The sequence below is a fragment of the Notothenia coriiceps genome, unplaced genomic scaffold, assembly GCF_000735185.1.
Source record: "Notothenia coriiceps isolate Sejong01 unplaced genomic scaffold, NC01 NC01_scaffold00023584, whole genome shotgun sequence".
NCBI classification, from domain to species: domain Eukaryota; kingdom Metazoa; phylum Chordata; class Actinopteri; order Perciformes; family Nototheniidae; genus Notothenia; species Notothenia coriiceps.
The window spans coordinates 213473-222273 of record NW_011356285.1 but is presented as its reverse complement, the minus strand read 5'-3'; positions in this window follow the sequence as shown (position 1 = coordinate 222273).

Genomic DNA, 8801 nt, shown 5'->3' with positions numbered 1-8801 from the left:
ATTTTTATTTTTCCATTTGTTTCTTCCGGGAACCAAGTGACATAACGACGATCCAATGGACCAACTGGTCCAAAAGGACCAATCCGCGGAGCCGTTACGTTACGTCCGCGGAGCCGTTACGTCAAGACCAATCCGCGGACTTCCTCACACACACACTCAATCTTTTCTCAGGCAGCTGCAGCTCCGCGGATTTCTCAGCCTGAGACAGCGGGACGCGGCGAGGCTGTGAGTCTGTGTGTGAGCACACACACAGACTCAAAGCCAGGCTGCGGGTGTGTGTGCTCGGGCTTTTTTCGGGCTGGGTTTCGCTGTGTCTCGCTGTCTCGCCGACCCCACGCAGCAACCAGGAAACCACACCAGTAAGCCAGCTCACACTGTCTGCTCTTCGTAGCAGCGAGCCTCACAACGTCCCGCCAACACGGCACCCAGGCCCCACGCAGCATTATCATCTGTTAGTCATTACTGGTGTCATTTTCGGGTTGCTAACGCCCTTGTGAAACATAATCACTGATGTTCCGCTGTAACGGCCCCTACACACGGCGGCGTGCATTGTCGCTTGCCGGCGGGGGGGGCTGAAACTCGACCAATAACCAATCACATGAATCTCCCGCCCCAGACACACAAGCACGCGGTTTGATTGGCTAGAGCTTGTACTGGTATATGATTCGATTGGCTGACGCCTCCGTCGAGGCGTCAAAAGTAGAACAGGAGCTCCAACAAGCCGTGTAGGACAGAGAGTGAATACACATACTTTACAGAGATGCTGTATGAGAAACCAATGTGAGTTTGGAAAATTGCAATATAAATCTATTCTAGTAGACCTCAAAAATGGAATTATGATCAGTAGAAATGGCTATGACATGGGACCTTTAACTTCAGTGAGTCNGGAAAACACCACTATCAAATTCACGACATCACACAATAGAGCACTCCCGTCAGCTCTACAAACAAATATCAAACACTAATCAGGACATCTGGAGCCAGTTACAGTGAAAAATAGTCCATGCTGCTCTCTGCAGTGCAGCTCAGGCATGGACTGCCAAGCATACTGAAACGCACATTTACAGTACATCTGAGCGCGTGCGCTGTTTGTTTTTAGCAATAGTGAATTTGCCATAATACCCAACTGAGCAACACTTTTGGTCATAAACAGCACTGCAGGAGCTATTTATATTGCTTGCTATCGCCATGAAAATGTAAAGCATCACCGTATCAACGAGTATATAAAAAGACACTAGCAGTAGTGAAAGGGCAATTCATGCACCACTAGCGCGACAACACACACACACACCCACACACAAATACATTTCTTTAAAAATGACGGTTCAAGGTGGAAATACACACTTACAAGGTTCTAATTTCTCTAAATATTCCCCTCCTCCGACTCCTCGTCCTCCGTGGACCCAAATGGATTTCAGGCGCGCATGTTTGAAGGACATCCTCATTCTCTAAATGAGCTCGAGGAGCCCTCCCTCTGAGACTATAACAAGAGGATATACAGAATCCCCCGCGGAATGTATTAAAAGTTAAAAAGAGATAACGCCCGACTATCCAACCAAATGACAAGCTCTGCAGTAGCGCCAGTGATTTCATTATAATTGAACGCTATAATCTCTATAAGAGGTTATTAGAAACCTGAAACTTTGAGCTTTCACGGGTTTCTAAACCTCAAGCCGTCCAAATTCATTTCTACAGTAAGAGTGACACATTTAAAGTTGACCTTCTGTAACCATCATACATCTAGCCTTCTATATCAATAAATAACAAAACAATTCACCTCAGCCTCAGTCTGAGAAGCAACAGCACAAGACATCGTGTAGAATGATAAAGTAAAGACTGTACGAAAACTGCCGCAGATACCTGTAGATCATTAATAGCAACTACTTGGTAGGTTATAAAAATCTACCTTGTCAGGCGCGCACTCGTCAACAAAATTAGAAGTCCACAGTTGGAGTAAGACAAACCTACCTGTCACACAACTCACATGACAACGAGAGAATCTACTCTTATTGCTGTAACCGCTTCCAACCTACCTGACTATCCCCTCACTACGGGGAAACTTCCGCCATCTGCACCCTTTCGACAGTGGGCGGGACCTAGACAACAAAAGCCGATAGATCAGGATCGCAGGAAGAGGGAATTAAGAAATGTTAACACAAACCTTCTCATCGGCACTGTAGCTTACATGTAAGAGCAACTGTTGCGCCTGAACGCAATCTCTGTGTGTATACGGTGTATTTTACACATGCCTTGGCTTATGACTGCCGCGGTTTAGAGGGCGAGGTGTTGATGCTCCTCTTGTGCCTATGTAGATCCGTGGCATTCGGATAAGTATTGATGGCGGTGATGGGCCGTAGACGAGCGAGGTAGCCAAGCACGCACGATGCAGCTCTGGTGGCATTCGACTTTCCCTTATAGAAGATAGCCTGTTGTAAGTCTGAGACCCGAACACATAATTCACATTATCATCTTCAAAACAGACCCCTACTCATATAAAGTGGAGGGTTCCATATTTGTGCACAACGAAACACTAACTATTTTCCAAATTATTAGGGAAGTATTCAAGAGAGGATTGAATATTGAAAATTGAATTTTAAATAATAAAAATGGACCTATCATGCTATATTGAATAATATATTGTACAGGCCATACCTAAGATAAAAAATTTTTTTTCAAATACCAAAAACAGATCATGCATTTTAGCCATGAGAAATTGACACTAATTTGCTCTTTTTAGCCCTGTTTGCAAGAGAATCTGTTAAAGTTTTTTTTAGGCAGACTACAGCGCGCCACCTACAGGAATGTACAACAGCGCTCCAGCGCTTTCGAAAGGCAATGGCGGTGGCGCTCCTCCGAAGCGGAGAGTTGTCGCAACATCATAGGCGGAGCTCCTCGTTTTGACATCAGGATATAACTGGATCAGTCTGTATCAGATCCGTGGCAGCATAGAAAAAAAATTTCGACGACTGGAGAGTTTCCACCGGGACACATATTCCATGTATAAAAACAGACACAAAAGTGCAGTTGCATGATAGGTCCCCCTTAAATTAAAGATTGAAACTAATGATTATGAGGTTAGAAGGCGTCGCTAAATATCAATAACAAATACAATTGATGTTAAATAAATAAAATAATTAAATTGGCTTCATTCAAAAAATTTTCATAGTATGCTATGATACAGTAAAAAAAAAAAATGTTTAAAAATGATCAATCGATTCAATACGAAAACGGGATTGGGGTAAAAGCCGGTGAAATGAAATTGAGACTTTCAGAAGGCAAAGTGCACACAGTTTTGTGATGAAACATGTATAACATCTCATTTTTCCCAACCAAAGAGTTTCTTCTATTCAGATTAGAACACATACACCAAGGCTCTTACTGCCTCAGGTTGATACCAACTTAACTTCATAAGGACTCAAAACTGATCTGTATGACAAACAATCCAATCCAAGCATAATTATACCAGACTAAGATCAACTCCTCCTCTCATTAATACCAGTGGAAATTTTGTAGGATGCACGTATTCATACACGAAAAATAATATCAGACATAAAATCTTCTTCTTCTCTTTTTACAGCCATCTCGCCTCTCTTCCACCAACCTCTTGGACTCAAGTGTGGTCTTTCACTTAACTTTTTACATTCTCACCTACTAAAACTCTCTCAAACACACACACAACAGGGATGTCTCAGCTGTGCTCTAGATATAATATCTGCCATTCTTTCTGTCATAAAAAACATAATCCCACGAAGGTCCAACGGCTGACAGGCAGTTGACATACTCAGCTGAAATAAAAATTGTTTTTTGTGAGCTACAGTAAGTCTTGCATGTTCTATATATGTCCTAGTTGAACCTATATGTTATACATAGCAAATTACTAACTGCAATACCTACCAGAACCTAATGTCCTGCTATACAGATAAAGGAAATTGCCACATCCAGCAGCTAATTTCCTCCTTGTTACTCAAAACATCTGAACATGGCACATCTTACTGAGTGAAGCAACTTATAATCGTGAGATACAAGAACAGACACTAAACATGAATGCAAAATACGAGGGAATGATATACCTCTAAATATTGCTTTTCCACAATAACTTAAATAATTTTAAATTAACGACTGTTTATGTTAGGAACCTGACTTAGTTTGGCAATTACCAAGCGAGTTAGAGGTTACGGACATGTTGTGTTACGGTTAAGAAATGCAAATAGAGCGGTTTTGTGACAGAACCCTTGCATGATTGGTTTCATCAGCAGCTGGATTGTCAGTGTTTGTGAGTCTCAAAACAGCTTGGTGAAATTGAACAGGTGCAGTGCAAAACCCTTGCCTTGAGCAGTCGTGTCATCCCCTCTTTCTCTTACATAAAGGCACTGCGCCACATAAAAAGGTGTGTATCTCCTGTGGAAAGTGGAAACCACGTAGCTGAGCTCAGTTATTTTCTGCAAGTTTTCATTCCAGCCCAAGGACAGTACAGGGTGGATCTGCTCAAAGTTTTAATACGGAGAAGCTTCCAATCTGGCTGTAACGTCTCAATACTTGTGCTTCCAATGTACAGATAACCTTACCCCTAGCTAGGCCCCTATTTTTCCTCAGTACCAGAAGTGACTGGTTGAAGAGGAAGTCTTTTCCAATAGACATTAAAAGGAGCAGAGCCAGCAGCGCAATGCTTGTTGTACCTTTGATTTCTTTTCATTCATGCCTGCCTTCCAGTAATTGTACTGGCCCCTCCCACCTTTGTGAATTAAAGGTGTGGAAAGGGAGTGAAGATTAGCAATGAGAACACATACTGAAATTCTTGCACACTCAGCGCGCCTATAATAAAGTTTGCGCTGCCTTCTCCCGAGGAGACGTCACTGTTTGGTGCATCAGCGATGCAGAGTGGTGGAGTGAAGCGACTGCTTTCTCCTGTTGAATAATCCATTTCTTTTTTTTTTTTTTTTTTTTTTTTTGCCTTAAGTAGACACATACGATTAAACTGAGGGTCACGTCTGCAAGTGTTGCCATGTGATTCAAACATTGATGAATGGCTGTATACATTAAGTATCAAGTGAAAGCAACACTGTCCCCTGGTCATATACTCATTTCCATGATTGGCAAGAATATAAAGAGGATCATTGAACCCCGAGTTAAATAGGAAGACACATAATCAACTCAATGAGACCCATTCTTTAAGATATGTCTCACCCGCCATTGTCTCTTTCACTGGTGATGCATGCCAAGGTTAGATCTGTGAGAGAATTAACAACGTTCCTGAGCATACACTGTGTGGGAAGTATCCATCTGTCGTTTCTTCTGCTTTTCAACAGTTCTTTCTCTCCGTTTGTCCTCTCCTTCGCTCTCTGATGGAATAAATAACCTTGTCAGCATTCCCTTAGATACAATCATGGACTAGAGTTTCGCGACTGTAAGTCTGAAGTAACGGCCCGTTCATACTCTATACAAAGATGTGACGATCCACTTGCAAATACAAATTAAATTATTAAAATATCAACGGCAGAAGCTCTCCACCCACCAATATCAAAAACAGTAATTTGAAGCCTGCTACTAAACCTTGCAATGTTTCGACACTTGTTATTTACACTAACAAAAAAGCATTTAGGAACTCACAATATGGGGGTTAAATTTTTTCGACAAAGTGTCCACCTGCTGGATTAAAGGGAAAGTACAGTGGTTAGTTAACTTTTACAAAACGACATAACGCTGAAGAAAGTGAGAAGATGCAACATTTTTTGTAGTTGTTGTCATCATCTTGCAGTGTTATCAGATGAGTTTTTAAAAGACAACTTCAGATGGGGGAATCAGGAAGCCTGCGAGAGAAGACATCCACTTGCAATTTTTTTTATTATTTAGTCCCATAGAAATTTGGTCACTATCATTTATTAGCAAACACCTTCATAGTAACAGTATGTGTGTCGTGTTCATTTAGTAATTTGAGGCTGTCACTCCAAAGCCACGCGTTAAAGGATTAAACAAAAAAATCAAAGTTGACTTAGAAAAGAAGCAAACGAATTTGGCATGTCTTCGGCTGTAATCACATTGAATATTAGGCCGCAGTTCTGTTTACCTAATAAATGCCAGTTTTATCTTTGTGTATTCTGGCTTCAACACGCGTAAAAGAGTCATCTGTTCATGAGAACTCTTGCCAATCATAATTTAAGCTGAAAAAATAAAACAAGAATTGAAATTTGTAAACATTCTATCTGTTCCTCTTCTTTCTTTTTTTAAAAGCAAAGAGGAGTGATAATAATATTTCCATCTACGGACTCTTGAAGTGTCTGCCTACATATGCCTGTCTAGCTGAGACAGATTGGACAAATGGAAATGATATTCTTCCTCCCCATTAGGTTTTGCGATAGTTACCAGCATCGGGGGCAACTTACAGAGTATGTGTCGTGTAGAAGAGAGAAAATGGAACGGCTTTCTAATGGCTAGTAAAGGAAAAACAGGTAATCCTGGAGGTCACATTAGCCGGCCAAGAAATGCAAAAACGCATATTAACGACGAATAGATAGCAAACGCCTCAATACTTTGAATTTATACTTCAGCAATTACACACACACACCACAACACACACACACACACACACACACACAGGCACAACACACCACACACACACCATCTTGTCCAGCAAGGTGGTAAAAAGATTTAAAGGTCAAGGAACTAAAGCAAGCTTTATTAAAAAGCTGATAACGGAAAACACATGACCATACAATGAACAGGTATCACGAGTTACGCATCCAGACAAAAACTGATCGTGACCAAATAATGAGAGTGACAGCAAAGCAAGAACCTTCATACATGGAGCACAGGGGAAGACAAACTAAATACTAAAAGGGTAATTACAGGACAGACACACTGGCCAGGGGGCAGAAACATAAGGCAACCAGGTGAACACAATCAGACACAGGAAGGAAAAACAGGAAGGAGACAAGACACAGGGAGAAACGAATTGCTAAAATACCCATTACAAGCAGACAAACAAAAATCGTGACATAAAACTAAGATCGTGACAGGCACATGTCGTGTGTCCTGGGCAAGACACTTCACGCTCAAAATTGCTCCCTGTGGGGATTCCCACAGTAATTCGAAGTATGTACTGTCAGTCGCTTGGATAAAAAGCGGTCTAACAGTAAACATTGAATTAATGTGTAAGCGCAACGTGTTACTGACCCGTCATCATCTTGGAATAGTGTTGAAAAACGTGGTCAATCATCACCTCCGTCGGCACTTAGTTGTCACCCCAGCCCTTGTATTGACAGGAATGGGGGGTGAATAGGGGGCGTCATGCACCAATTTACGGCTCTAGCTAAGTAGGGATCAGCCTCGGATATGTGTCGCAGCATAGGTCGAGCTACCTGGACCCCAGAAGTAAATAGACTACATACAAATGGATCATCAATATAACCATTCAAAACCAGTCATAGTTCCAACTGCCGGTTGGAGAGGACGCTGGGTTGGTTTGTTCGCCGCTTCTCCACCGCTATCCTACTTTCAGTTCGTGTTTGAACATATTTTATCTGCTTTTTCTTTATACATCGGTTAGCTATACAGGACTGTCTCAGAAAATTAGAATATTGTGATAAACCATCGCTGACTGTGGGAACTTCACACTGGATTTCAAGCAACTTGGATTTTGCTCCTCTCCAGCCTTTCTCCAGACTCTGGCGCCTTGACTTCCAAATGAAATACAAAACTTGCTTTCGTCTGAAAAGAGGACTTTGGACCACTGTGCAACTGTCCAGTGCTTCTTTTCCTTAGCCCAAGTCAGACGCCTCTTCCGTTGTCTTGAGTTCAGAAGTGGCTTGACCATGGGAATACGGCTATTGTAGCCCATTTCCCGGACACGTCTGTGAACAGTGACTTTTGATACCTGGACTCCAGCTTCAGTCCACTGTCTTTGAAGCTCCCCCAAATTCTGGAAGCGACTCTTCTTCACAATGCTGTTAAGGCTGCGGTCATCTCTCTTGGTTGTGCAGCGTTTCCTGCCACATTTCCCCCTTCCAACAGACTTTTTGTGGATGTGCTTTGAAACTGCACTCTGTGAACAGCTTGCTCTTTGAGAAATTTCTTTTTGTGTCTTACCCTCCTGATGGAGGGTGTCAATGACGGTCCTCTGGACAGCAGTCAGATCAGCAGTCTTCCCCATACTTGTGATTTAGTTTACTGAACCAAGCTGAGTGTTTTTCAAGGCTCAGGAAACCCTTGCAGGTGTTTCGAGTTAATTAGACGATTCAAGTGATTCGTTGAACACCCTACTAGTATACTTTTTCATGATATTCTAATATTTAGAGATAGGATATTTGAGTTTTCTTAAGCTGTATGCCATAATCAGCAATATTAAAATAATAAAAGGCTTGCAATATTTCAGTTGATTTGTAATGAATCCAGAATGTATGACATTTTTGTTTTTTTAATTGCATTACAGAAAATAAAGAACTTTATCACAATATTCTAATTTTCTGAGACAGTCCTGTATATGATATCCATGTGTGGGGCAGTGAATCAGAGGGAAGCTTGTCTATAATAAATGTTCAGGGTCTAAAGTTATCCATATCTATAAACTGAACATTTTCAATGCCATTCTTTAGTTTAACCAGTTACTGTATGTTTCTGTACTTTTAACTTGTCTGCAGTCATTTTAAAATTTCCCATTAGCCTATAAGGCTGGGAATGCAATTGATATTTTTTCTGTGGTGTCTTTTTTAGACTAAATAGTACACACTTCTCTTTATTTGAACGCTTGGAAGAGTGCCAGCATTGCACTCTAACACATCCTGACTCATTGACCCGCAAAGTGAGTG